Below are 24,224 nucleotides of genomic sequence, written 5' to 3' on the forward strand. Positions count from 1 at the left end.
AGCAAGCTCTCTCTTGGCCCTTTCGATGTGGGACATACAGCGAGATGTTTGCTGCTTTTACATTTGCCTGTTGGGAGATTTACAGCACAAAGCTATCTAGTTGATTTGAAGCAGTTCCGAGAACGTCTAAACATAATCCCCACTTCTCCCTCCTGGCACTTTCCATGTGGGAGATACAGCAGGATGTATATTGGTTTTGAGGACAACTCAATGGACAGTGGAGGGAGAAAAATTCCTGGCTCCTTGAATGCCGTTCCTGGAGACACTGCGATCAATGAGGGAGATATGTCAAGATGTGTGTTGGTTTTGAGGACGGCTCTCTGGAGAGTCTTAGCAAAGAGGTCACACGGACAATCAGAGCAATTCTCAGAGACACTGAGAACAAGATCGACAGTTCCCTCCTGGCACTTTCCCTGTAGGAGATACCGCAAGACGTTTCTGTATATTGGGCACTGCGCTCTGCAGGGTGTTAGCAGAGACTTTCCCGGGACAGTGAAACCCTATGTCAGAGACACTGAGAAGAAGCCCCAACGTTCCCTCCAGGCACTTTCAGTGTGGGTGCCTTCTCCACGTGGTTCCTGGTTTCACTGCAGCTCTGAAGAGAATGTTAGCAAAGAGGTAACCGGGACAGTGCAAACAGTACTCAAAGACAGGGAGAGCAAGCTCTACATTACTCTCTTGGCCCTTTCGATGTGGGACATACAGCGAGATGTTTGCTGCTTTTACATTTGGCTGTTGGGAGATTTACAGCCCAAAGATATCTAGTTGATTTGAAGCAGTTCCGAGAACGTCTAAACATAATCCCCACTTCTCCCTCCTGGCACTTTCCATGTGGGAGATACAGCAGGATGTATATTGGTTTTGAGGACAACTCAATGGACAGTGGAGGGAGAAAAATTCCTGGCTCCTTGAATGCCGTTCCTGGAGACACTGCGATCAATGAGGGAGATATGTCAAGATGTGTGTTGGTTTTGAGGACGGCTCTCTGGAGAGTCTTAGCAAAGAGGTCACACGGACAATCAGAGCAATTCTCAGAGACACTGAGAACAAGATCGACAGTTCCCTCCTGGCACTTTCCCTGTAGGAGATACCGCAAGACGTTTCTGTATATTGGGCACTGCGCTCTGCAGGGTGTTAGCAGAGACTTTCCCGGGACAGTGAAACCCTATGTCAGAGACACTGAGAAGAAGCCCCAACGTTCCCTCCAGGCACTTTCAGTGTGGGTGCCTTCTCCACGTGGTTCCTGGTTTCACTGCAGCTCTGAAGAGAATGTTAGCAAAGAGGTAACCGGGACAGTGCAAACACTACTCAAAGACAGGGAGAGCAAGCTCTCTCTTGGCCCTTTCGATGTGGGACATACAGCGAGATGTTTGCTGCTTTTACATTTGCCTGTTGGGAGATTTACAGCACAAAGCTATCTAGTTGATTTGAAGCAGTTCCGAGAACGTCTAAACATAATCCCCACTTCTCCCTCCTGGCACTTTCCATGTGGGAGATACAGCAGGATGTATATTGGTTTTGAGGACAACTCAATGGACAGTGGAGGGAGAAAAATTCCTGGCTCCTTGAATGCCGTTCCTGGAGACACTGCGATCAATGAGGGAGATATGTCAAGATGTGTGTTGGTTTTGAGGACGGCTCTCTGGAGAGTCTTAGCAAAGAGGTCACACGGACAATCAGAGCAATTCTCAGAGACACTGAGAACAAGATCGACAGTTCCCTCCTGGCACTTTCCCTGTAGGAGATACCGCAAGACGTTTCTGTATATTGGGCACTGCGCTCTGCAGGGTGTTAGCAGAGACTTTCCCGGGACAGTGAAACCCTATGTCAGAGACACTGAGAAGAAGCCCCAACGTTCCTTCCAGGCACTTTCAGTGTGGGTGCCTTCTCCACGTGGTTCCTGGTTTCACTGCAGCTCTGAAGAGAATGTTAGCAAAGAGGTAACCGGGACAGTGCAAACAGTACTCAAAGACAGGGAGAGCAAGCTCTACATTACTCTCTTGGCCCTTTCGATGTGGGACATACAGCGAGATGTTTGCTGCTTTTGCGTTTGGCTGTTGGGAGATTTACAGCACAAAGCTATCTAGTTGATTTGAAGCAGTTCCGAGAACGTCTAAACATAATCCCCACTTCTCCCTCCTGGCACTTTCCATGTGGGAGATACAGCAGGATGTATATTGGTTTTGAGGACAACTCAATGGACAGTGGAGGGAGAAAAATTCCTGGCTCCTTGAATGCCGTTCCTGGAGACACTGCGATCAATGAGGGAGATATGTCAAGATGTGTGTTGGTTTTGAGGACGGCTCTCTGGAGAGTCTTAGCAAAGAGGTCACACGGATAATCAGAGCAATTCTCAGAGACACTGAGACCAAGCTCGACAGTTCCCTCCTGGCACTTTCCCTGTAGGAGATACCGCAAGACGTTTCTGTATATTGGGCACTGCGCTCTGCAGGGTGTTAGCAGAGACTTTCCCGGGACAGTGAAACCCTATGTCAGAGACACTGAGAAGAAGCCCCAATGTTCCTTCCAGGCACTTTCAGTGTGGGTGCCTTCTCCACGTGGTTCCTGGTTTCACTGCAGCTCTGAAGAGAATGTTAGCAAAGAGGTAACCGGGACAGTGCAAACAGTACTCAAAGACAGGGAGAGCAAGCTCTACATTACTCTCTTGGCCCTTTCGATGTGGGACATACAGCGAGATGTTTGCTGCTTTTACATTTGGCTGTTGGGAGATTTACAGCCCAAAGATATCTAGTTGATTTGAAGCAGTTCCGAGAACGTCTAAACATAATCCCCACTTCTCCCTCCTGGCACTTTCCATGTGGGAGATACAGCAGGATGTATATTGGTTTTGAGGACAACTCAATGGACAGTGGAGGGAGAAAAATTCCTGGCTCCTTGAATGCCGTTCCTGGAGACACTGCGATCAATGAGGGAGATATGTCAAGATGTGTGTTGGTTTTGAGGACGGCTCTCTGGAGAGTCTTAGCAAAGAGGTCACACGGACAATCAGAGCAATTCTCAGAGACACTGAGAACAAGATCGACAGTTCCCTCCTGGCACTTTCCCTGTAGGAGATACCGCAAGACGTTTCTGTATATTGGGCACTGCGCTCTGCAGGGTGTTAGCAGAGACTTTCACGGGACAGTGAAACCCTATGTCAGAGACACTGAGAAGAAGCCCCAACGTTCCCTCCAGGCACTTTCAGTGTGGGTGCCTTCTCCACGTGGTTCCTGGTTTCACTGCAGCTCTGAAGAGAATGTTAGCAAAGAGGTAACCGGGACAGTGCAAACAGTACTCAAAGACAGGGAGAGCAAGCTCTACATTACTCTCTTGGCCCTTTCGATGTGGGACATACAGCGAGATGTTTGCTGCTTTTACATTTGGCTGTTGGGAGATTTACAGCACAAAGCTATCTAGTTGATTTGAAGCAGTTCCGAGAACGTCTAAACATAATCCCGACTTCTCCCTCCTGGCACTTTCCATGTGGGAGATATAGCAGGATGTATATTGGTTTTGAGGACAACTCAACGGACAGTGGAGGGAGAAAAATTCCTGGCTCCTTGAATGCCGTTCCTGGAGACACTGCGATCAATGAGGGAGATATGTCAAGATGTGTGTTGGTTTTGAGGACGGCTCTCTGGAGAGTCTTAGCAAAGAGGTCACACGGACAATCAGAGCAATTCTCAGAGACACTGAGAACAAGATCGACAGTTCCCTCCTGGCACTTTCCCTGTAGGAGATACCGCAAGACGTTTCTGTATATTGGGCACTGCGCTCTGCAGGGTGTTAGCAGAGACTTTCCCGGGACAGTGAAACCCTATGTCAGAGACACTGAGAAGAAGCCCCAACGTTCCCTCCAGGCACTTTCAGTGTGGGTGCCTTCTCCACGTGGTTCCTGGTTTCACTGCAGCTCTGAAGAGAATGTTAGCAAAGAGGTAACCGGGACAGTGCAAACACTACTCAAAGACAGGGAGAGCAAGCTCTCTCTTGGCCCTTTCGATGTGGGACATACAGCGAGATGTTTGCTGCTTTTACATTTGCCTGTTGGGAGATTTACAGCACAAAGCTATCTAGTTGATTTGAAGCAGTTCCGAGAACGTCTAAACATAATCCCCACTTCTCCCTCCTGGCACTTTCCATGTGGGAGATACAGCAGGATGTATATTGGTTTTGAGGACAACTCAATGGACAGTGGAGGGAGAAAAATTCCTGGCTCCTTGAATGCCGTTCCTGGAGACACTGCGATCAATGAGGGAGATATGTCAAGATGTGTGTTGGTTTTGAGGACGGCTCTCTGGAGAGTCTTAGCAAAGAGGTCACACGGACAATCAGAGCAATTCTCAGAGACACTGAGAACAAGATCGACAGTTCCCTCCTGGCACTTTCCCTGTAGGAGATACCGCAAGACGTTTCTGTATATTGGGCACTGCGCTCTGCAGGGTGTTAGCAGAGACTTTCCCGGGACAGTGAAACCCTATGTCAGAGACACTGAGAAGAAGCCCCAACGTTCCTTCCAGGCACTTTCAGTGTGGGTGCCTTCTCCACGTGGTTCCTGGTTTCACTGCAGCTCTGAAGAGAATGTTAGCAAAGAGGTAACCGGGACAGTGCAAACAGTACTCAAAGACAGGGAGAGCAAGCTCTACATTACTCTCTTGGCCCTTTCGATGTGGGACATACAGCGAGATGTTTGCTGCTTTTGCGTTTGGCTGTTGGGAGATTTACAGCACAAAGCTATCTAGTTGATTTGAAGCAGTTCCGAGAACGTCTAAACATAATCCCCACTTCTCCCTCCTGGCACTTTCCATGTGGGAGATACAGCAGGATGTATATTGGTTTTGAGGACAACTCAATGGACAGTGGAGGGAGAAAAATTCCTGGCTCCTTGAATGCCGTTCCTGGAGACACTGCGATCAATGAGGGAGATATGTCAAGATGTGTGTTGGTTTTGAGGACGGCTCTCTGGAGAGTCTTAGCAAAGAGGTCACACGGATAATCAGAGCAATTCTCAGAGACACTGAGACCAAGCTCGACAGTTCCCTCCTGGCACTTTCCCTGTAGGAGATACCGCAAGACGTTTCTGTATATTGGGCACTGCGCTCTGCAGGGTGTTAGCAGAGACTTTCCCGGGACAGTGAAACCCTATGTCAGAGACACTGAGAAGAAGCCCCAATGTTCCTTCCAGGCACTTTCAGTGTGGGTGCCTTCTCCACGTGGTTCCTGGTTTCACTGCAGCTCTGAAGAGAATGTTAGCAAAGAGGTAACCGGGACAGTGCAAACAGTACTCAAAGACAGGGAGAGCAAGCTCTACATTACTCTCTTGGCCCTTTCGATGTGGGACATACAGCGAGATGTTTGCTGCTTTTACATTTGGCTGTTGGGAGATTTACAGCCCAAAGATATCTAGTTGATTTGAAGCAGTTCCGAGAACGTCTAAACATAATCCCCACTTCTCCCTCCTGGCACTTTCCATGTGGGAGATACAGCAGGATGTATATTGGTTTTGAGGACAACTCAATGGACAGTGGAGGGAGAAAAATTCCTGGCTCCTTGAATGCCGTTCCTGGAGACACTGCGATCAATGAGGGAGATATGTCAAGATGTGTGTTGGTTTTGAGGACGGCTCTCTGGAGAGTCTTAGCAAAGAGGTCACACGGACAATCAGAGCAATTCTCAGAGACACTGAGAACAAGATCGACAGTTCCCTCCTGGCACTTTCCCTGTAGGAGATACCGCAAGACGTTTCTGTATATTGGGCACTGCGCTCTGCAGGGTGTTAGCAGAGACTTTCCCGGGACAGTGAAACCCTATGTCAGAGACACTGAGAAGAAGCCCCAACGTTCCCTCCAGGCACTTTCAGTGTGGGTGCCTTCTCCACGTGGTTCCTGGTTTCACTGCAGCTCTGAAGAGAATGTTAGCAAAGAGGTAACCGGGACAGTGCAAACACTACTCAAAGACAGGGAGAGCAAGCTCTCTCTTGGCCCTTTCGATGTGGGACATACAGCGAGATGTTTGCTGCTTTTACATTTGCCTGTTGGGAGATTTACAGCACAAAGCTATCTAGTTGATTTGAAGCAGTTCCGAGAACGTCTAAACATAATCCCCACTTCTCCCTCCTGGCACTTTCCATGTGGGAGATACAGCAGGATGTATATTGGTTTTGAGGACAACTCAATGGACAGTGGAGGGAGAAAAATTCCTGGCTCCTTGAATGCCGTTCCTGGAGACACTGCGATCAATGAGGGAGATATGTCAAGATGTGTGTTGGTTTTGAGGACGGCTCTCTGGAGAGTCTTAGCAAAGAGGTCACACGGACAATCAGAGCAATTCTCAGAGACACTGAGAACAAGATCGACAGTTCCCTCCTGGCACTTTCCCTGTAGGAGATACCGCAAGACGTTTCTGTATATTGGGCACTGCGCTCTGCAGGGTGTTAGCAGAGACTTTCCCGGGACAGTGAAACCCTATGTCAGAGACACTGAGAAGAAGCCCCAACGTTCCTTCCAGGCACTTTCAGTGTGGGTGCCTTCTCCACGTGGTTCCTGGTTTCACTGCAGCTCTGAAGAGAATGTTAGCAAAGAGGTAACCGGGACAGTGCAAACAGTACTCAAAGACAGGGAGAGCAAGCTCTACATTACTCTCTTGGCCCTTTCGATGTGGGACATACAGCGAGATGTTTGCTGCTTTTGCGTTTGGCTGTTGGGAGATTTACAGCACAAAGCTATCTAGTTGATTTGAAGCAGTTCCGAGAACGTCTAAACATAATCCCCACTTCTCCCTCCTGGCACTTTCCATGTGGGAGATACAGCAGGATGTATATTGGTTTTGAGGACAACTCAATGGACAGTGGAGGGAGAAAAATTCCTGGCTCCTTGAATGCCGTTCCTGGAGACACTGCGATCAATGAGGGAGATATGTCAAGATGTGTGTTGGTTTTGAGGACGGCTCTCTGGAGAGTCTTAGCAAAGAGGTCACACGGATAATCAGAGCAATTCTCAGAGACACTGAGACCAAGCTCGACAGTTCCCTCCTGGCACTTTCCCTGTAGGAGATACCGCAAGACGTTTCTGTATATTGGGCACTGCGCTCTGCAGGGTGTTAGCAGAGACTTTCCCGGGACAGTGAAACCCTATGTCAGAGACACTGAGAAGAAGCCCCAATGTTCCTTCCAGGCACTTTCAGTGTGGGTGCCTTCTCCACGTGGTTCCTGGTTTCACTGCAGCTCTGAAGAGAATGTTAGCAAAGAGGTAACCGGGACAGTGCAAACAGTACTCAAAGACAGGGAGAGCAAGCTCTACATTACTCTCTTGGCCCTTTCGATGTGGGACATACAGCGAGATGTTTGCTGCTTTTACATTTGGCTGTTGGGAGATTTACAGCCCAAAGATATCTAGTTGATTTGAAGCAGTTCCGAGAACGTCTAAACATAATCCCCACTTCTCCCTCCTGGCACTTTCCATGTGGGAGATACAGCAGGATGTATATTGGTTTTGAGGACAACTCAATGGACAGTGGAGGGAGAAAAATTCCTGGCTCCTTGAATGCCGTTCCTGGAGACACTGCGATCAATGAGGGAGATATGTCAAGATGTGTGTTGGTTTTGAGGACGGCTCTCTGGAGAGTCTTAGCAAAGAGGTCACACGGACAATCAGAGCAATTCTCAGAGACACTGAGAACAAGATCGACAGTTCCCTCCTGGCACTTTCCCTGTAGGAGATACCGCAAGACGTTTCTGTATATTGGGCACTGCGCTCTGCAGGGTGTTAGCAGAGACTTTCACGGGACAGTGAAACCCTATGTCAGAGACACTGAGAAGAAGCCCCAACGTTCCCTCCAGGCACTTTCAGTGTGGGTGCCTTCTCCACGTGGTTCCTGGTTTCACTGCAGCTCTGAAGAGAATGTTAGCAAAGAGGTAACCGGGACAGTGCAAACAGTACTCAAAGACAGGGAGAGCAAGCTCTACATTACTCTCTTGGCCCTTTCGATGTGGGACATACAGCGAGATGTTTGCTGCTTTTACATTTGGCTGTTGGGAGATTTACAGCACAAAGCTATCTAGTTGATTTGAAGCAGTTCCGAGAACGTCTAAACATAATCCCCACTTCTCCCTCCTGGCACTTTCCATGTGGGAGATACAGCAGGATGTATATTGGTTTTGAGGACAACTCAATGGACAGTGGAGGGAGAAAAATTCCTGGCTCCTTGAATGCCATTCCTGGAGACACTGCGATCAATGAGGGAGATATGTCAAGATGTGTGTTGGTTTTGAGGACGGCTCTCTGGAGAGTCTTAGCAAAGAGGTCACACGGACAATCAGAGCAATTCTCAGAGACACTGAGAACAAGATCGACAGTTCCCTCCTGGCACTTTCCCTGTAGGAGATAGCGCAAGATGTTTCTGTATATTGGGCACTGCGCTCTGCAGGGTGTTAGCAGAGACTTTCCCGGGACAGTGAAACCCTATGTCAGAGACACTGAGAAGAAGCCCCAACGTTCCCTCCAGGCACTTTCAGTGTGGGTGCCTTCTCCACGTGGTTCCTGGTTTCACTGCAGCTCTGAAGAGAATGTTAGCAAAGAGGTAACCGGGACAGTGCAAACACTACTCAAAGACAGGGAGAGCAAGCTCTCTCTTGGCCCTTTCGATGTGGGACATACAGCGAGATGTTTGCTGCTTTTGCGTTTGGCTGTTGGGAGATTTACAGCACAAAGCTATCTAGTTGATTTGAAGCAGTTCCGAGAACGTCTAAACATAATCCCCACTTCTCCCTCCTGGCACTTTCCATGTGGGAGATACAGCAGGATGTATATTGGTTTTGAGGACAACTCAATGGACAGTGGAGGGAGAAAAATTCCTGGCTCCTTGAATGCCGTTCCTGGAGACACTGCGATCAATGAGGGAGATATGTCAAGATGTGTGTTGGTTTTGAGGACGGCTCTCTGGAGAGTCTTAGCAAAGAGGTCACACGGACAATCAGAGCAATTCTCAGAGACACTGAGAACAAGATCGACAGTTCCCTCCTGGCACTTTCCCTGTAGGAGATAGCGCAAGATGTTTCTGTATATTGGGCACTGCGCTCTGCAGGGTGTTAGCAGAGACTTTCCCGGGACAGTGAAACCCTATGTCAGAGACACTGAGAAGAAGCCCCAACGTTCCCTCCAGGCACTTTCAGTGTGGGTGCCTTCTCCACGTGGTTCCTGGTTTCACTGCAGCTCTGAAGAGAATGTTAGCAAAGAGGTAACCGGGACAGTGCAAACACTACTCAAAGACAGGGAGAGCAAGCTCTCTCTTGGCCCTTTCGATGTGGGACATACAGCGAGATGTTTGCTGCTTTTGCGTTTGGCTGTTGGGAGATTTACAGCACAAAGCTATCTAGTTGATTTGAAGCAGTTCCGAGAAAGTCTAAACATAATCCCCACTTCTCCCTCCTGGCACTTTCCATGTGGGAGATACAGCAGGATGTATATTGGTTTTGAGGACAACTCAATGGACAGTGGAGGGAGAAAAATTCCTGGCTCCTTGAATGCCGTTCCTGGAGACACTGCGATCAATGAGGGAGATATGTCAAGATGTGTGTTGGTTTTGAGGACGGCTCTCTGGAGAGTCTTAGCAAAGAGGTCACACGGATAATCAGAGCAATTCTCAGAGACACTGAGAACAAGCTCCACAATTCCTCCTGGCACTTTCCCTGTAGGAGATACCGCAAGACGTTTCTGTATATAGGCACAGCGCTCTGCAGGGTGTTAGCAGAGACTTTCCCGGGACAGTGAAACCCTATGTCAGAGACACTGAGAAGAAGCCCCAATGTTCCTTCCAGGCACTTTCAGTGTGGGTGCCTTCTCCACGTGGTTCCTGGTTTCACTGCAGCTCTGAAGAGAATGTTAGCAAAGAGGTAACCGGGACAGTGCAAACAGTACTCAAAGACAGGGAGAGCAAGCTCTACATTACTCTCTTGGCACTTTCGCTGTGGGACATACAGCGAGATGTTTGCTGCTTTTGCGTTTGGCTGTTGGGAGATTTACAGCACAAAGCTATCTAGTTGATTTGAAGCAGTTCCGAGAACGTCTAAACATAATCCCGACTTCTCCCTCCTGGCACTTTCCATGTGGGAGATATAGCAGGATGTATATTGGTTTTGAGGACAACTCAACGGACAGTGGAGGGAGAAAAATTCCTGGCTCCTTGAATGCCGTTCCTGGAGACACTGCGATCAATGAGGGAGATATGTCAAGATGTGTGTTGGTTTTGAGGACGGCTCTCTGGAGAGTCTTAGCAAAGAGGTCACACGGACAATCAGAGCAATTCTCAGAGACACTGAGAACAAGATCGACAGTTCCCTCCTGGCACTTTCCCTGTAGGAGATAGCGCAAGACGTTTCTGTATATTGGGCACTGCGCTCTGCAGGGTGTTAGCAGAGACTTTCCCGGGACAGTGAAACCCTATGTCAGAGACACTGAGAAGAAGCCCCAACGTTCCCTCCAGGCACTTTCAGTGTGGGTGCCTTCTCCACGTGGTTCCTGGTTTCACTGCAGCTCTGAAGAGAATGTTAGCAAAGAGGTAACCGGGACAGTGCAAACAGTACTCAAAGACAGGGAGAGCAAGCTCTCTCTTGGCACTTTCGATGTGGGACATACAGCGAGATGTTTGCTGCTTTTACATTTGCCTGTTGGGAGATTTACAGCACAAAGCTATCTAGTTGATTTGAAGCAGTTCCGAGAAAGTCTAAACATAATCCCCACTTCTCCCTCCTGGCACTTTCCATGTGGGAGATACAGCAGGATGTATATTGGTTTTGAGGACAACTCAATGGACAGTGGAGGGAGAAAAATTCCTGGCTCCTTGAATGCCGTTCCTGGAGACACTGCGATCAATGAGGGAGATATGTCAAGATGTGTGTTGGTTTTGAGGACGGCTCTCTGGAGAGTCTTAGCAAAGAGGTCACACGGATAATCAGAGCAATTCTCAGAGACAATGAGACCAAGCTCCACAATTCCTCCTGGCACTTTCCCTGTAGGAGATACCGCAAGACGTTTCTGTATATAGGCACAGCGCTCTGCAGGGTGTTAGCAGAGACTTTCCCGGGACAGTGAAACCCTATGTCAGAGACACTGAGAAGAAGCCCCAATGTTCCTTCCAGGCACTTTCAGTGTGGGTGCCTTCTCCACGTGGTTCCTGGTTTCACTGCAGCTCTGAAGAGAATGTTAGCAAAGAGGTAACCGGGACAGTGCAAACAGTACTCAAAGACAGGGAGAGCAAGCTCTACATTACTCTCTTGGCACTTTCGCTGTGGGACATACAGCGAGATGTTTGCTGCTTTTGCGTTTGGCTGTTGGGAGATTTACAGCACAAAGCTATCTAGTTGATTTGAAGCAGTTCCGAGAACGTCTAAACATAATCCCGACTTCTCCCTCCTGGCACTTTCCATGTGGGAGATATAGCAGGATGTATATTGGTTTTGAGGACAACTCAACGGACAGTGGAGGGAGAAAAATTCCTGGCTCCTTGAATGCCGTTCCTGGAGACACTGCGATCAATGAGGGAGATATGTCAAGATGTGTGTTGGTTTTGAGGACGGCTCTCTGGAGAGTCTTAGCAAAGAGGTCACACGGACAATCAGAGCAATTCTCAGAGACACTGAGAACAAGATCGACAGTTCCCTCCTGGCACTTTCCCTGTAGGAGATACCGCAAGACGTTTCTGTATATTGGGCACTGCGCTCTGCAGGGTGTTAGCAGAGACTTTCCCGGGACAGTGAAACCCTATGTCAGAGACACTGAGAAGAAGCCCCAACGTTCCCTCCAGGCACTTTCAGTGTGGGTGCCTTCTCCACGTGGTTCCTGGTTTCACTGCAGCTCTGAAGAGAATGTTAGCAAAGAGGTAACCGGGACAGTGCAAACACTACTCAAAGACAGGGAGAGCAAGCTCTCTCTTGGCCCTTTCGATGTGGGACATACAGCGAGATGTTTGCTGCTTTTACATTTGCCTGTTGGGAGATTTACAGCACAAAGCTATCTAGTTGATTTGAAGCAGTTCCGAGAACGTCTAAACATAATCCCCACTTCTCCCTCCTGGCACTTTCCATGTGGGAGATACAGCAGGATGTATATTGGTTTTGAGGACAACTCAATGGACAGTGGAGGGAGAAAAATTCCTGGCTCCTTGAATGCCGTTCCTGGAGACACTGCGATCAATGAGGGAGATATGTCAAGATGTGTGTTGGTTTTGAGGACGGCTCTCTGGAGAGTCTTAGCAAAGAGGTCACACGGACAATCAGAGCAATTCTCAGAGACACTGAGAACAAGATCGACAGTTCCCTCCTGGCACTTTCCCTGTAGGAGATACCGCAAGACGTTTCTGTATATTGGGCACTGCGCTCTGCAGGGTGTTAGCAGAGACTTTCCCGGGACAGTGAAACCCTATGTCAGAGACACTGAGAAGAAGCCCCAACGTTCCTTCCAGGCACTTTCAGTGTGGGTGCCTTCTCCACGTGGTTCCTGGTTTCACTGCAGCTCTGAAGAGAATGTTAGCAAAGAGGTAACCGGGACAGTGCAAACAGTACTCAAAGACAGGGAGAGCAAGCTCTACATTACTCTCTTGGCCCTTTCGATGTGGGACATACAGCGAGATGTTTGCTGCTTTTGCGTTTGGCTGTTGGGAGATTTACAGCACAAAGCAATCTAGTTGATTTGAAGCAGTTCCGAGAACGTCTAAACATAATCCCCACTTCTCCCTCCTGGCACTTTCCATGTGGGAGATACAGCAGGATGTATATTGGTTTTGAGGACAACTCAATGGACAGTGGAGGGAGAAAAATTCCTGGCTCCTTGAATGCCGTTCCTGGAGACACTGCGATCAATGAGGGAGATATGTCAAGATGTGTGTTGGTTTTGAGGACGGCTCTCTGGAGAGTCTTAGCAAAGAGGTCACACGGATAATCAGAGCAATTCTCAGAGACACTGAGACCAAGCTCGACAGTTCCCTCCTGGCACTTTCCCTGTAGGAGATACCGCAAGACGTTTCTGTATATTGGGCACTGCGCTCTGCAGGGTGTTAGCAGAGACTTTCCCGGGACAGTGAAACCCTATGTCAGAGACACTGAGAAGAAGCCCCAATGTTCCTTCCAGGCACTTTCAGTGTGGGTGCCTTCTCCACGTGGTTCCTGGTTTCACTGCAGCTCTGAAGAGAATGTTAGCAAAGAGGTAACCGGGACAGTGCAAACAGTACTCAAAGACAGGGAGAGCAAGCTCTACATTACTCTCTTGGCCCTTTCGATGTGGGACATACAGCGAGATGTTTGCTGCTTTTACATTTGGCTGTTGGGAGATTTACAGCCCAAAGATATCTAGTTGATTTGAAGCAGTTCCGAGAACGTCTAAACATAATCCCCACTTCTCCCTCCTGGCACTTTCCATGTGGGAGATACAGCAGGATGTATATTGGTTTTGAGGACAACTCAATGGACAGTGGAGGGAGAAAAATTCCTGGCTCCTTGAATGCCGTTCCTGGAGACACTGCGATCAATGAGGGAGATATGTCAAGATGTGTGTTGGTTTTGAGGACGGCTCTCTGGAGAGTCTTAGCAAAGAGGTCACACGGACAATCAGAGCAATTCTCAGAGACACTGAGAACAAGATCGACAGTTCCCTCCTGGCACTTTCCCTGTAGGAGATACCGCAAGACGTTTCTGTATATTGGGCACTGCGCTCTGCAGGGTGTTAGCAGAGACTTTCACGGGACAGTGAAACCCTATGTCAGAGACACTGAGAAGAAGCCCCAACGTTCCCTCCAGGCACTTTCAGTGTGGGTGCCTTCTCCACGTGGTTCCTGGTTTCACTGCAGCTCTGAAGAGAATGTTAGCAAAGAGGTAACCGGGACAGTGCAAACAGTACTCAAAGACAGGGAGAGCAAGCTCTACATTACTCTCTTGGCCCTTTCGATGTGGGACATACAGCGAGATGTTTGCTGCTTTTACATTTGGCTGTTGGGAGATTTACAGCACAAAGCTATCTAGTTGATTTGAAGCAGTTCCGAGAACGTCTAAACATAATCCCCACTTCTCCCTCCTGGCACTTTCCATGTGGGAGATACAGCAGGATGTATATTGGTTTTGAGGACAACTCAATGGACAGTGGAGGGAGAAAAATTCCTGGCTCCTTGAATGCCATTCCTGGAGACACTGCGATCAATGAGGGAGATATGTCAAGATGTGTGTTGGTTTTGAGGACGGCTCTCTGGAGAGTCTTAGCAAAGAGGTCACACGGACAATCAGAGCAATTCTCAGAGACACTGAGAACAAGATCGACAGTTCCCTCCTGGCACTTTCCCTGTAGGAGATAGCGCAAGATGTTTCTGTATATTGGGCACTGCGCTCTGCAGGGTGTTAGCAGAGACTTTCCCGGGACAGTGAAACCCTATGTCAGAGACACTGAGAAGAAGCCCCAACGTTCCCTCCAGGCACTTTCAGTGTGGGTGCCTTCTCCACGTGGTTCCTGGTTTCACTGCAGCTCTGAAGAGAATGTTAGCAAAGAGGTAACCGGGACAGTGCAAACACTACTCAAAGACAGGGAGAGCAAGCTCTCTCTTGGCCCTTTCGATGTGGGACATACAGCGAGATGTTTGCTGCTTTTGCGTTTGGCTGTTGGGAGATTTACAGCACAAAGCTATCTAGTTGATTTGAAGCAGTTCCGAGAAAGTCTAAACATAATCCCCACTTCTCCCTCCTGGCACTTTCCATGTGGGAGATACAGCAGGATGTATATTGGTTTTGAGGACAACTCAATGGACAGTGGAGGGAGAAAAATTCCTGGCTCCTTGAATGCCGTTCCTGGAGACACTGCGATCAATGAGGGAGATATGTCAAGATGTGTGTTGGTTTTGAGGACGGCTCTCTGGAGAGTCTTAGCAAAGAGGTCACACGGACAATCAGAGCAATTCTCAGAGACACTGAGAACAAGATCGACAGTTCCCTCCTGGCACTTTCCCTGTAGGAGATAGCGCAAGATGTTTCTGTATATTGGGCACTGCGCTCTGCAGGGTGTTAGCAGAGACTTTCCCGGGACAGTGAAACCCTATGTCAGAGACACTGAGAAGAAGCCCCAACGTTCCCTCCAGGCACTTTCAGTGTGGGTGCCTTCTCCACGTGGTTCCTGGTTTCACTGCAGCTCTGAAGAGAATGTTAGCAAAGAGGTAACCGGGACAGTGCAAACACTACTCAAAGACAGGGAGAGCAAGCTCTCTCTTGGCCCTTTCGATGTGGGACATACAGCGAGATGTTTGCTGCTTTTGCGTTTGGCTGTTGGGAGATTTACAGCACAAAGCTATCTAGTTGATTTGAAGCAGTTCCGAGAAAGTCTAAACATAATCCCCACTTCTCCCTCCTGGCACTTTCCATGTGGGAGATACAGCAGGATGTATATTGGTTTTGAGGACAACTCAATGGACAGTGGAGGGAGAAAAATTCCTGGCTCCTTGAATGCCGTTCCTGGAGACACTGCGATCAATGAGGGAGATATGTCAAGATGTGTGTTGGTTTTGAGGACGGCTCTCTGGAGAGTCTTAGCAAAGAGGTCACACGGATAATCAGAGCAATTCTCAGAGACACTGAGACCAAGCTCCACAATTCCTCCTGGCACTTTCCCTGTAGGAGATACCGCAAGACGTTTCTGTATATAGGCACAGCGCTCTGCAGGGTGTTAGCAGAGACTTTCCCGGGACAGTGAAACCCTATGTCAGAGACACTGAGAAGAAGCCCCAATGTTCCTTCCAGGCACTTTCAGTGTGGGTGCCTTCTCCACGTGGTTCCTGGTTTCACTGCAGCTCTGAAGAGAATGTTAGCAAAGAGGTAACCGGGACAGTGCAAACAGTACTCAAAGACAGGGAGAGCAAGCTCTACATTACTCTCTTGGCACTTTCGATGTGGGACATACAGCGAGATGTTTGCTGCTTTTGCGTTTGGCTGTTGGGAGATTTACAGCACAAAGCTATCTAGTTGATTTGAAGCAGTTCCGAGAACGTCTAAACATAATCCCGACTTCTCCCTCCTGGCACTTTCCATGTGGGAGATATAGCAGGATGTATATTGGTTTTGAGGACAACTCAACGGACAGTGGAGGGAGAAAAATTCCTGGCTCCTTGAATGCCGTTCCTGGAGACACTGCGATCAATGAGGGAGATATGTCAAGATGTGTGTTGGTTTTGAGGACGGCTCTCTGGAGAGTCTTAGCAAAGAGGTCACACGGACAATCAGAGCAATTCTCAGAGACACTGAGAACAAGATCGACAGTTCCCTCCTGGCACTTTCCCTGTAGGAGATACCGCAAGACGTTTCTGTATATTGGGCACTGCGCTCTGCAGGGTGTTAGCAGAGACTTTCCCGGGACAGTGAAACCCTATGTCAGAGACACTGAGAAGAAGCCCCAACGTTCCCTCCAGGCACTTTCAGTGTGGGTGCCTTCTCCACGTGGTTCCTGGTTTCACTGCAGCTCTGAAGAGAATGTTAGCAAAGAGGTAACCGGGACAGTGCAAACACTACTCAAAGACAGGGAGAGCAAGCTCTCTCTTGGCCCTTTCGATGTGGGACATACAGCGAGATGTTTGCTGCTTTTACATTTGCCTGTTGGGAGATTTACAGCACAAAGATATCTAGTTGATTTGAAGCAGTTCCGAGAAAGTCTAAACATAATCCCCACTTCTCCCTCCTGGCACTTTCCATGTGGGAGATACAGCAGGATGTATATTGGTTTTGAGGACAACTCAATGGACAGTGGAGGGAGAAAAATTCCTGGCTCCTTGAATGCCGTTCCTGGAGACACTGCGATCAATGGGGGAGATATGTCAAGATGTGTGTTGGTTTTGAGGACGGCTCTCTGGAGAGTCTTAGCAAAGAGGTCACACGGACAATCAGAGCAATTCTCAGAGACACTGAGAACAAGATCGACAGTTCCCTCCTGGCACATTCCCTGTAGGAGATAGCGCAAGACGTTTCTGTATATTGGGCACTGCGCTCTGCAGGGTGTTAGCAGAGACTTTCCCGGGACAGTGAAACCCTATGTCAGAGACACTGAGAAGAAGCCCCAACGTTCCCTCCAGGCACTTTCAGTGTGGGTGCCTTCTCCACGTGGTTCCTGGTTTCACTGCAGCTCTGAAGAGAATGTTAGCAAAGAGGTAACCGGGACAGTGCAAACACTACTCAAAGACAGGGAGAGCAAGCTCTCTCTTGGCCCTTTCGATGTGGGACATACAGCGAGATGTTTGCTGCTTTTGCGTATGGCTGTTGGGAGATTTACAGCACAAAGCTATCTAGTTGATTTGAAGCAGTTCCGAGAACGTCTAAACATAATCCCCACTTCTCCCTCCTGGCACTTTCCATGTGGGAGATACAGCAGGATGTATATTGGTTTTGAGGACAACTCAATGGACAGTGGAGGGAGAAAAATTCCTGGCTCCTTGAATGCCGTTCCTGGAGACACTGCGATCAATGAGGGAGATATGTCAAGATGTGTGTTGGTTTTGAGGACGGCTCTCTGGAGAGTCTTAGCAAAGAGGTCACACGGACAATCAGAGCAATTCTCAGAGACACTGAGAACAAGATCGACAGTTCCCTCCTGGCACTTTCCCTGTAGGAGATAGCGCAAGACGTTTCTGTATATTGGGCACTGCGCTCTGCAGGGTGTTAGCAGAGACTTTCCCGGGACAGTGAAACCCTATGTCAGAGACACTGAGAAGAAGCCCCAACGTTCCTTCCAGGCACTTTCAGTGTGGGTGCCTTCTCCACGTGGTTCCTGGTTTCACTGCAGCTCTGAAGAGAATGTTAGCAAAGAGGTAACCGGGACAGTGCAAACAGTACTCAAAGACAGGGAGAGCAAGCTCTACATTACTCTCTTGGCCCTTTCGATGTGGGACATACAGCGAGATGTTTGCTGCTTTTGCGTTTGGCTGTTGGGAGATTTACAGCACAAAGCTATCTAGTTGATTTGAAGCAGTTCCGAGAACGTCTAAACATAATCCCCACTTCTCCCTCCTGGCACTTTCCATGTGGGAGATACAGCAGGATGTATATTGGTTTTGAGGACAACTCAATGGACAGTGGAGGGAGAAAAATTCCTGGCTCCTTGAATGCCGTTCCTGGAGACACTGCGATCAATGAGGGAGATATGTCAAGATGTGTGTTGGTTTTGAGGACGGCTCTCTGGAGAGTCTTAGCAAAGAGGTCACACGGATAATCAGAGCAATTCTCAGAGACACTGAGACCAAGCTCGACAGTTCCCTCCTGGCACTTTCCCTGTAGGAGATACCGCAAGACGTTTCTGTATATTGGGCACTGCGCTCTGCAGGGTGTTAGCAGAGACTTTCCCGGGACAGTGAAACCCTATGTCAGAGACACTGAGAAGAAGCCCCAATGTTCCTTCCAGGCACTTTCAGTGTGGGTGCCTTCTCCACGTGGTTCCTGGTTTCACTGCAGCTCTGAAGAGAATGTTAGCAAAGAGGTAACCGGGACAGTGCAAACAGTACTCAAAGACAGGGAGAGCAAGCTCTACATTACTCTCTTGGCCCTTTCGATGTGGGACATACAGCGAGATGTTTGCTGCTTTTACATTTGGCTGTTGGGAGATTTACAGCCCAAAGATATCTAGTTGATTTGAAGCAGTTCCGAGAACGTCTAAACATAATCCCCACTTCTCCCTCCTGGCACTTTCCATGTGGGAGATACAGCAGGATGTATATTGGTTTTGAGGACAACTCAATGGACAGTGGAGGGAGAAAAATTCCTGGCTCCTTGAATGCCGTTCCTGGAGACACTGCGATCAATGAGGGAGATATGTCAAGATGTGTGTTGGTTTTGAGGACGGCTCTCTGGAGAGTCTTAGCAAAGAGGTCACACGGACAATCAGAGCAATTCTCAGAGACACTGAGAACAAGATCGACAGTTCCCTCCTGGCACTTTCCCTGTAGGAGATACCGCAAGACGTTTCTGTATATTGGGCACTGCGCTCTGCAGGGTGTTAGCAGAGACTTTCCCGGGACAGTGAAACCCTATGTCAGAGACACTGAGAAGAAGCCCCAACGTTCCCTCCAGGCACTTTCAGTGTGGGTGCCTTCTCCACGTGGTTCCTGGTTTCACTGCAGCTCTGAAGAGAATGTTAGCAAAGAGGTAACCGGGACAGTGCAAACAGTACTCAAAGACAGGGAGAGCAAGCTCTACATTACTCTCTTGGCCCTTTCGATGTGGGACATACAGCGAGATGTTTGCTGCTTTTGCGTTTGGCTGTTGGGAGATTTACAGCACAAAGCTATCTAGTTGATTTGAAGCAGTTCCGAGAACGTCTAAACATAATCCCCACTTCTCCCTCCTGGCACTTTCCATGTGGGAGATACAGCAGGATGTATATTGGTTTTGAGGACAACTCAATGGACAGTGGAGGGAGAAAAATTCCTGGCTCCTTGAATGCCGTTCCTGGAGACACTGCGATCAATGAGGGAGATATGTCAAGATGTGTGTTGGTTTTGAGGACGGCTCTCTGGAGAGTCTTAGCAAAGAGGTCACACGGACAATCAGAGCAATTCTCAGAGACACTGAGAACAAGATCGACAGTTCCCTCCTGGCACTTTCCCTGTAGGAGATACCGCAAGACGTTTCTGTATATTGGGCACTGCGCTCTGCAGGGTGTTAGCAGAGACTTTCCCGGGACAGTGAAACCCTATGTCAGAGACACTGAGAAGAAGCCCCAATGTTCCTTCCAGGCACTTTCAGTGTGGGTGCCTTCTCCACGTGGTTCCTGGTTTCACTGCAGCTCTGAAGAGAATGTTAGCAAAGAGGTAACCGGGACAGTGCAAACAGTACTCAAAGACAGGGAGAGCAAGCTCTACATTACTCTCTTGGCCCTTTCGATGTGGGACATACAGCGAGATGTTTGCTGCTTTTGCGTTTGGCTGTTGGGAGATTTACAGCACAAAGCTATCTAGTTGATTTGAAGCAGTTCCGAGAACGTCTAAACATAATCCCCACTTCTCCCTCCTGGCACTTTCCATGTGGGAGATACAGCAGGATGTATATTGGTTTTGAGGACAACTCAATGGACAGTGGAGGGAGAAAAATTCCTGGCTCCTTGAATGCCGTTCCTGGAGACACTGCGATCAATGAGGGAGATATGTCAAGATGTGTGTTGGTTTTGAGGACGGCTCTCTGGAGAGTCTTAGCAAAGAGGTCACACGGATAATCAGAGCAATTCTCAGAGACACTGAGACCAAGCTCGACAGTTCCCTCCTGGCACTTTCCCTGTAGGAGATACCGCAAGACGTTTCTGTATATTGGGCACTGCGCTCTGCAGGGTGTTAGCAGAGACTTTCCCGGGACAGTGAAACCCTATGTCAGAGACACTGAGAAGAAGCCCCAATGTTCCCTCCAGGCACTTTCAGTGTGGGTGCCTTCTCCACGTGGTTCCTGGTTTCACTGCAGCTCTGAAGAGAATGTTAGCAAAGAGGTAACCGGGACAGTGCAAACAGTACTCAAAGACAGGGAGAGCAAGCTCTACATTACTCTCTTGGCCCTTTCGATGTGGGACATACAGCGAGATGTTTGCTGCTTTTACATTTGGCTGTTGGGAGATTTACAGCCCAAAGATATCTAGTTGATTTGAAGCAGTTCCGAGAACGTCTAAACATAATCCCCACTTCTCCCTCCTGGCACTTTCCATGTGGGAGATACAGCAGGATGTATATTGGTTTTGAGGACAACTCAATGGACAGTGGAGGGAGAAAAATTCCTGGCTCCTTGAATGCCGTTCCTGGAGACACTGCGATCAATGAGGGAGATATGTCAAGATGTGTGTTGGTTTTGAGGACGGCTCTCTGGAGAGTCTTAGCAAAGAGGTCACACGGACAATCAGAGCAATTCTCAGAGACACTGAGAACAAGATCGACAGTTCCCTCCTGGCACTTTCCCTGTAGGAGATACCGCAAGACGTTTCTGTATATTGGGCACTGCGCTCTGCAGGGTGTTAGCAGAGACTTTCCCGGGACAGTGAAACCCTATGTCAGAGACACTGAGAAGAAGCCCCAACGTTCCCTCCAGGCACTTTCAGTGTGGGTGCCTTCTCCACGTGGTTCCTGGTTTCACTGCAGCTCTGAAGAGAATGTTAGCAAAGAGGTAACCGGGACAGTGCAAACAGTACTCAAAGACAGGGAGAGCAAGCTCTACATTACTCTCTTGGCCCTTTCGATGTGGGACATACAGCGAGATGTTTGCTGCTTTTACATTTGGCTGTTGGGAGATTTACAGCACAAAGCTATCTAGTTGATTTGAAGCAGTTCCGAGAACGTCTAAACATAATCCCCACTTCTCCCTCCTGGCACTTTCCATGTGGGAGATACAGCAGGATGTATATTGGTTTTGAGGACAACTCAATGGACAGTGGAGGGAGAAAAATTCCTGGCTCCTTGAATGCCGTTCCTGGAGACACTGCGATCAATGAGGGAGATATGTCAAGATGTGTGTTGGTTTTGAGGACGGCTCTCTGGAGAGTCTTAGCAAAGAGGTCACACGGACAATCAGAGCAATTCTCAGAGACACTGAGAACAAGATCGACAGTTCCCTCCTGGCACTTTCCCTGTAGGAGATACCGCAAGACGTTTCTGTATATTGGGCACTGCGCTCTGCAGGGTGTTAGCAGAGACTTTCCCGGGACAGTGAAACCCTATGTCAGAGACACTGAGAAGAAGCCCCAACGTTCCCTCCAGGCACTTTCAGTGTGGGTGCCTTCTCCACGTGGTTCCTGGTTTCACTGCAGCTCTGAAGAGAATGTTAGCAAAGAGGTAACCGGGACAGTGCAAACAGTACTCAAAGACAGGGAGAGCAAGCTCTACATTACTCTCTTGGCCCTTTCGATGTGGGACATACAGCGAGATATTTGCTGCTTTTGCATTTGGCTGTTGGGAGATTTACAGCACAAAGATATCTAGTTGATTTGAAGCAGTTCCGAGAAAGTCTAAACATAATCCCCACTTCTCCCTCCTGGCACTTTCCATGTGGGAGATACAGCAGGATGTATATTGGTTTTGAGGACAACTCAATGGACAGTGGAGGGAGAAAAATTCCTGGCTCCTTGAATGCCGTTCCTGGAGACACTGCGATCAATGGGGGAGATATGTCAAGATGTGTGTTGGTTTTGAGGACGGCTCTCTGGAGAGTCTTAGCAAAGAGGTCACACGGACAATCAGAGCAATTCTCAGAGACACTGAGAACAAGATCGACAGTTCCCTCCTGGCACATTCCCTGTAGGAGATAGCGCAAGACGTTTCTGTATATTGGGCACTGCGCTCTGCAGGGTGTTAGCAGAGACTTTCCCGGGACAGTGAAACCCTATGTCAGAGACACTGAGAAGAAGCCCCAACGTTCCCTCCAGGCACTTTCAGTGTGGGTGCCTTCTCCACGTGGTTCCTGGTTTCACTGCAGCTCTGAAGAGAATGTTAGCAAAGAGGTAACCGGGACAGTGCAAACACTACTCAAAGACAGGGAGAGCAAGCTCTCTCTTGGCCCTTTCGATGTGGGACATACAGCGAGATGTTTGCTGCTTTTGCGTATGGCTGTTGGGAGATTTACAGCACAAAGCTATCTAGTTGATTTGAAGCAGTTCCGAGAACGTCTAAACATAATCCCCACTTCTCCCTCCTGGCACTTTCCATGTGGGAGATACAGCAGGATGTATATTGGTTTTGAGGACAACTCAATGGACAGTGGAGGGAGAAAAATTCCTGGCTCCTTGAATGCCGTTCCTGGAGACACTGCGATCAATGAGGGAGATATGTCAAGATGTGTGTTGGTTTTGAGGACGGCTCTCTGGAGAGTCTTAGCAAAGAGGTCACACGGACAATCAGAGCAATTCTCAGAGACACTGAGAACAAGATCGACAGTTCCCTCCTGGCACTTTCCCTGTAGGAGATACCGCAAGACGTTTCTGTATATTGGGCACTGCGCTCTGCAGGGTGTTAGCAGAGACTTTCCCGGGACAGTGAAACCCTATGTCAGAGACACTGAGAAGAAGCCCCAACGTTCCTTCCAGGCACTTTCAGTGTGGGTGCCTTCTCCACGTGGTTCCTGGTTTCACTGCAGCTCTGAAGAGAATGTTAGCAAAGAGGTAACCGGGACAGTGCAAACAGTACTCAAAGACAGGGAGAGCAAGCTCTACATTACTCTCTTGGCCCTTTCGATGTGGGACATACAGCGAGATGTTTGCTGCTTTTGCGTTTGGCTGTTGGGAGATTTACAGCACAAAGCTATCTAGTTGATTTGAAGCAGTTCCGAGAACGTCTAAACATAATCCCCACTTCTCCCTCCTGGCACTTTCCATGTGGGAGATACAGCAGGATGTATATTGGTTTTGAGGACAACTCAATGGACAGTGGAGGGAGAAAAATTCCTGGCTCCTTGAATGCCGTTCCTGGAGACACTGCGATCAATGAGGGAGATATGTCAAGATGTGTGTTGGTTTTGAGGACGGCTCTCTGGAGAGTCTTAGCAAAGAGGTCACACGGATAATCAGAGCAATTCTCAGAGACACTGAGACCAAGCTCGACAGTTCCCTCCTGGCACTTTCCCTGTAGGAGATACCGCAAGACGTTTCTGTATATTGGGCACTGCGCTCTGCAGGGTGTTAGCAGAGACTTTCCCGGGACAGTGAAACCCTATGTCAGAGACACTGAGAAGAAGCCCCAATGTTCCTTCCAGGCACTTTCAGTGTGGGTGCCTTCTCCACGTGGTTCCTGGTTTCACTGCAGCTCTGAAGAGAATGTTAGCAAAGAGGTAACCGGGACAGTGCAAACAGTACTCAAAGACAGGGAGAGCAAGCTCTACATTACTCTCTTGGCCCTTTCGATGTGGGACATACAGCGAGATGTTTGCTGCTTTTACATTTGGCTGTTGGGAGATTTACAGCCCAAAGATATCTAGTTGATTTGAAGCAGTTCCGAGAACGTCTAAACATAATCCCCACTTCTCCCTCCTGGCACTTTCCATGTGGGAGATACAGCAGGATGTATATTGGTTTTGAGGACAACTCAATGGACAGTGGAGGGAGAAAAATTCCTGGCTCCTTGAATGCCGTTCCTGGAGACACTGCGATCAATGAGGGAGATATGTCAAGATGTGTGTTGGTTTTGAGGACGGCTCTCTGGAGAGTCTTAGCAAAGAGGTCACACGGACAATCAGAGCAATTCTCAGAGACACTGAGAACAAG

Source organism: Larus michahellis, chromosome 7 (assembly GCF_964199755.1).
Source record: "Larus michahellis chromosome 7, bLarMic1.1, whole genome shotgun sequence".
NCBI classification, from domain to species: Eukaryota; Metazoa; Chordata; class Aves; order Charadriiformes; family Laridae; genus Larus; species Larus michahellis.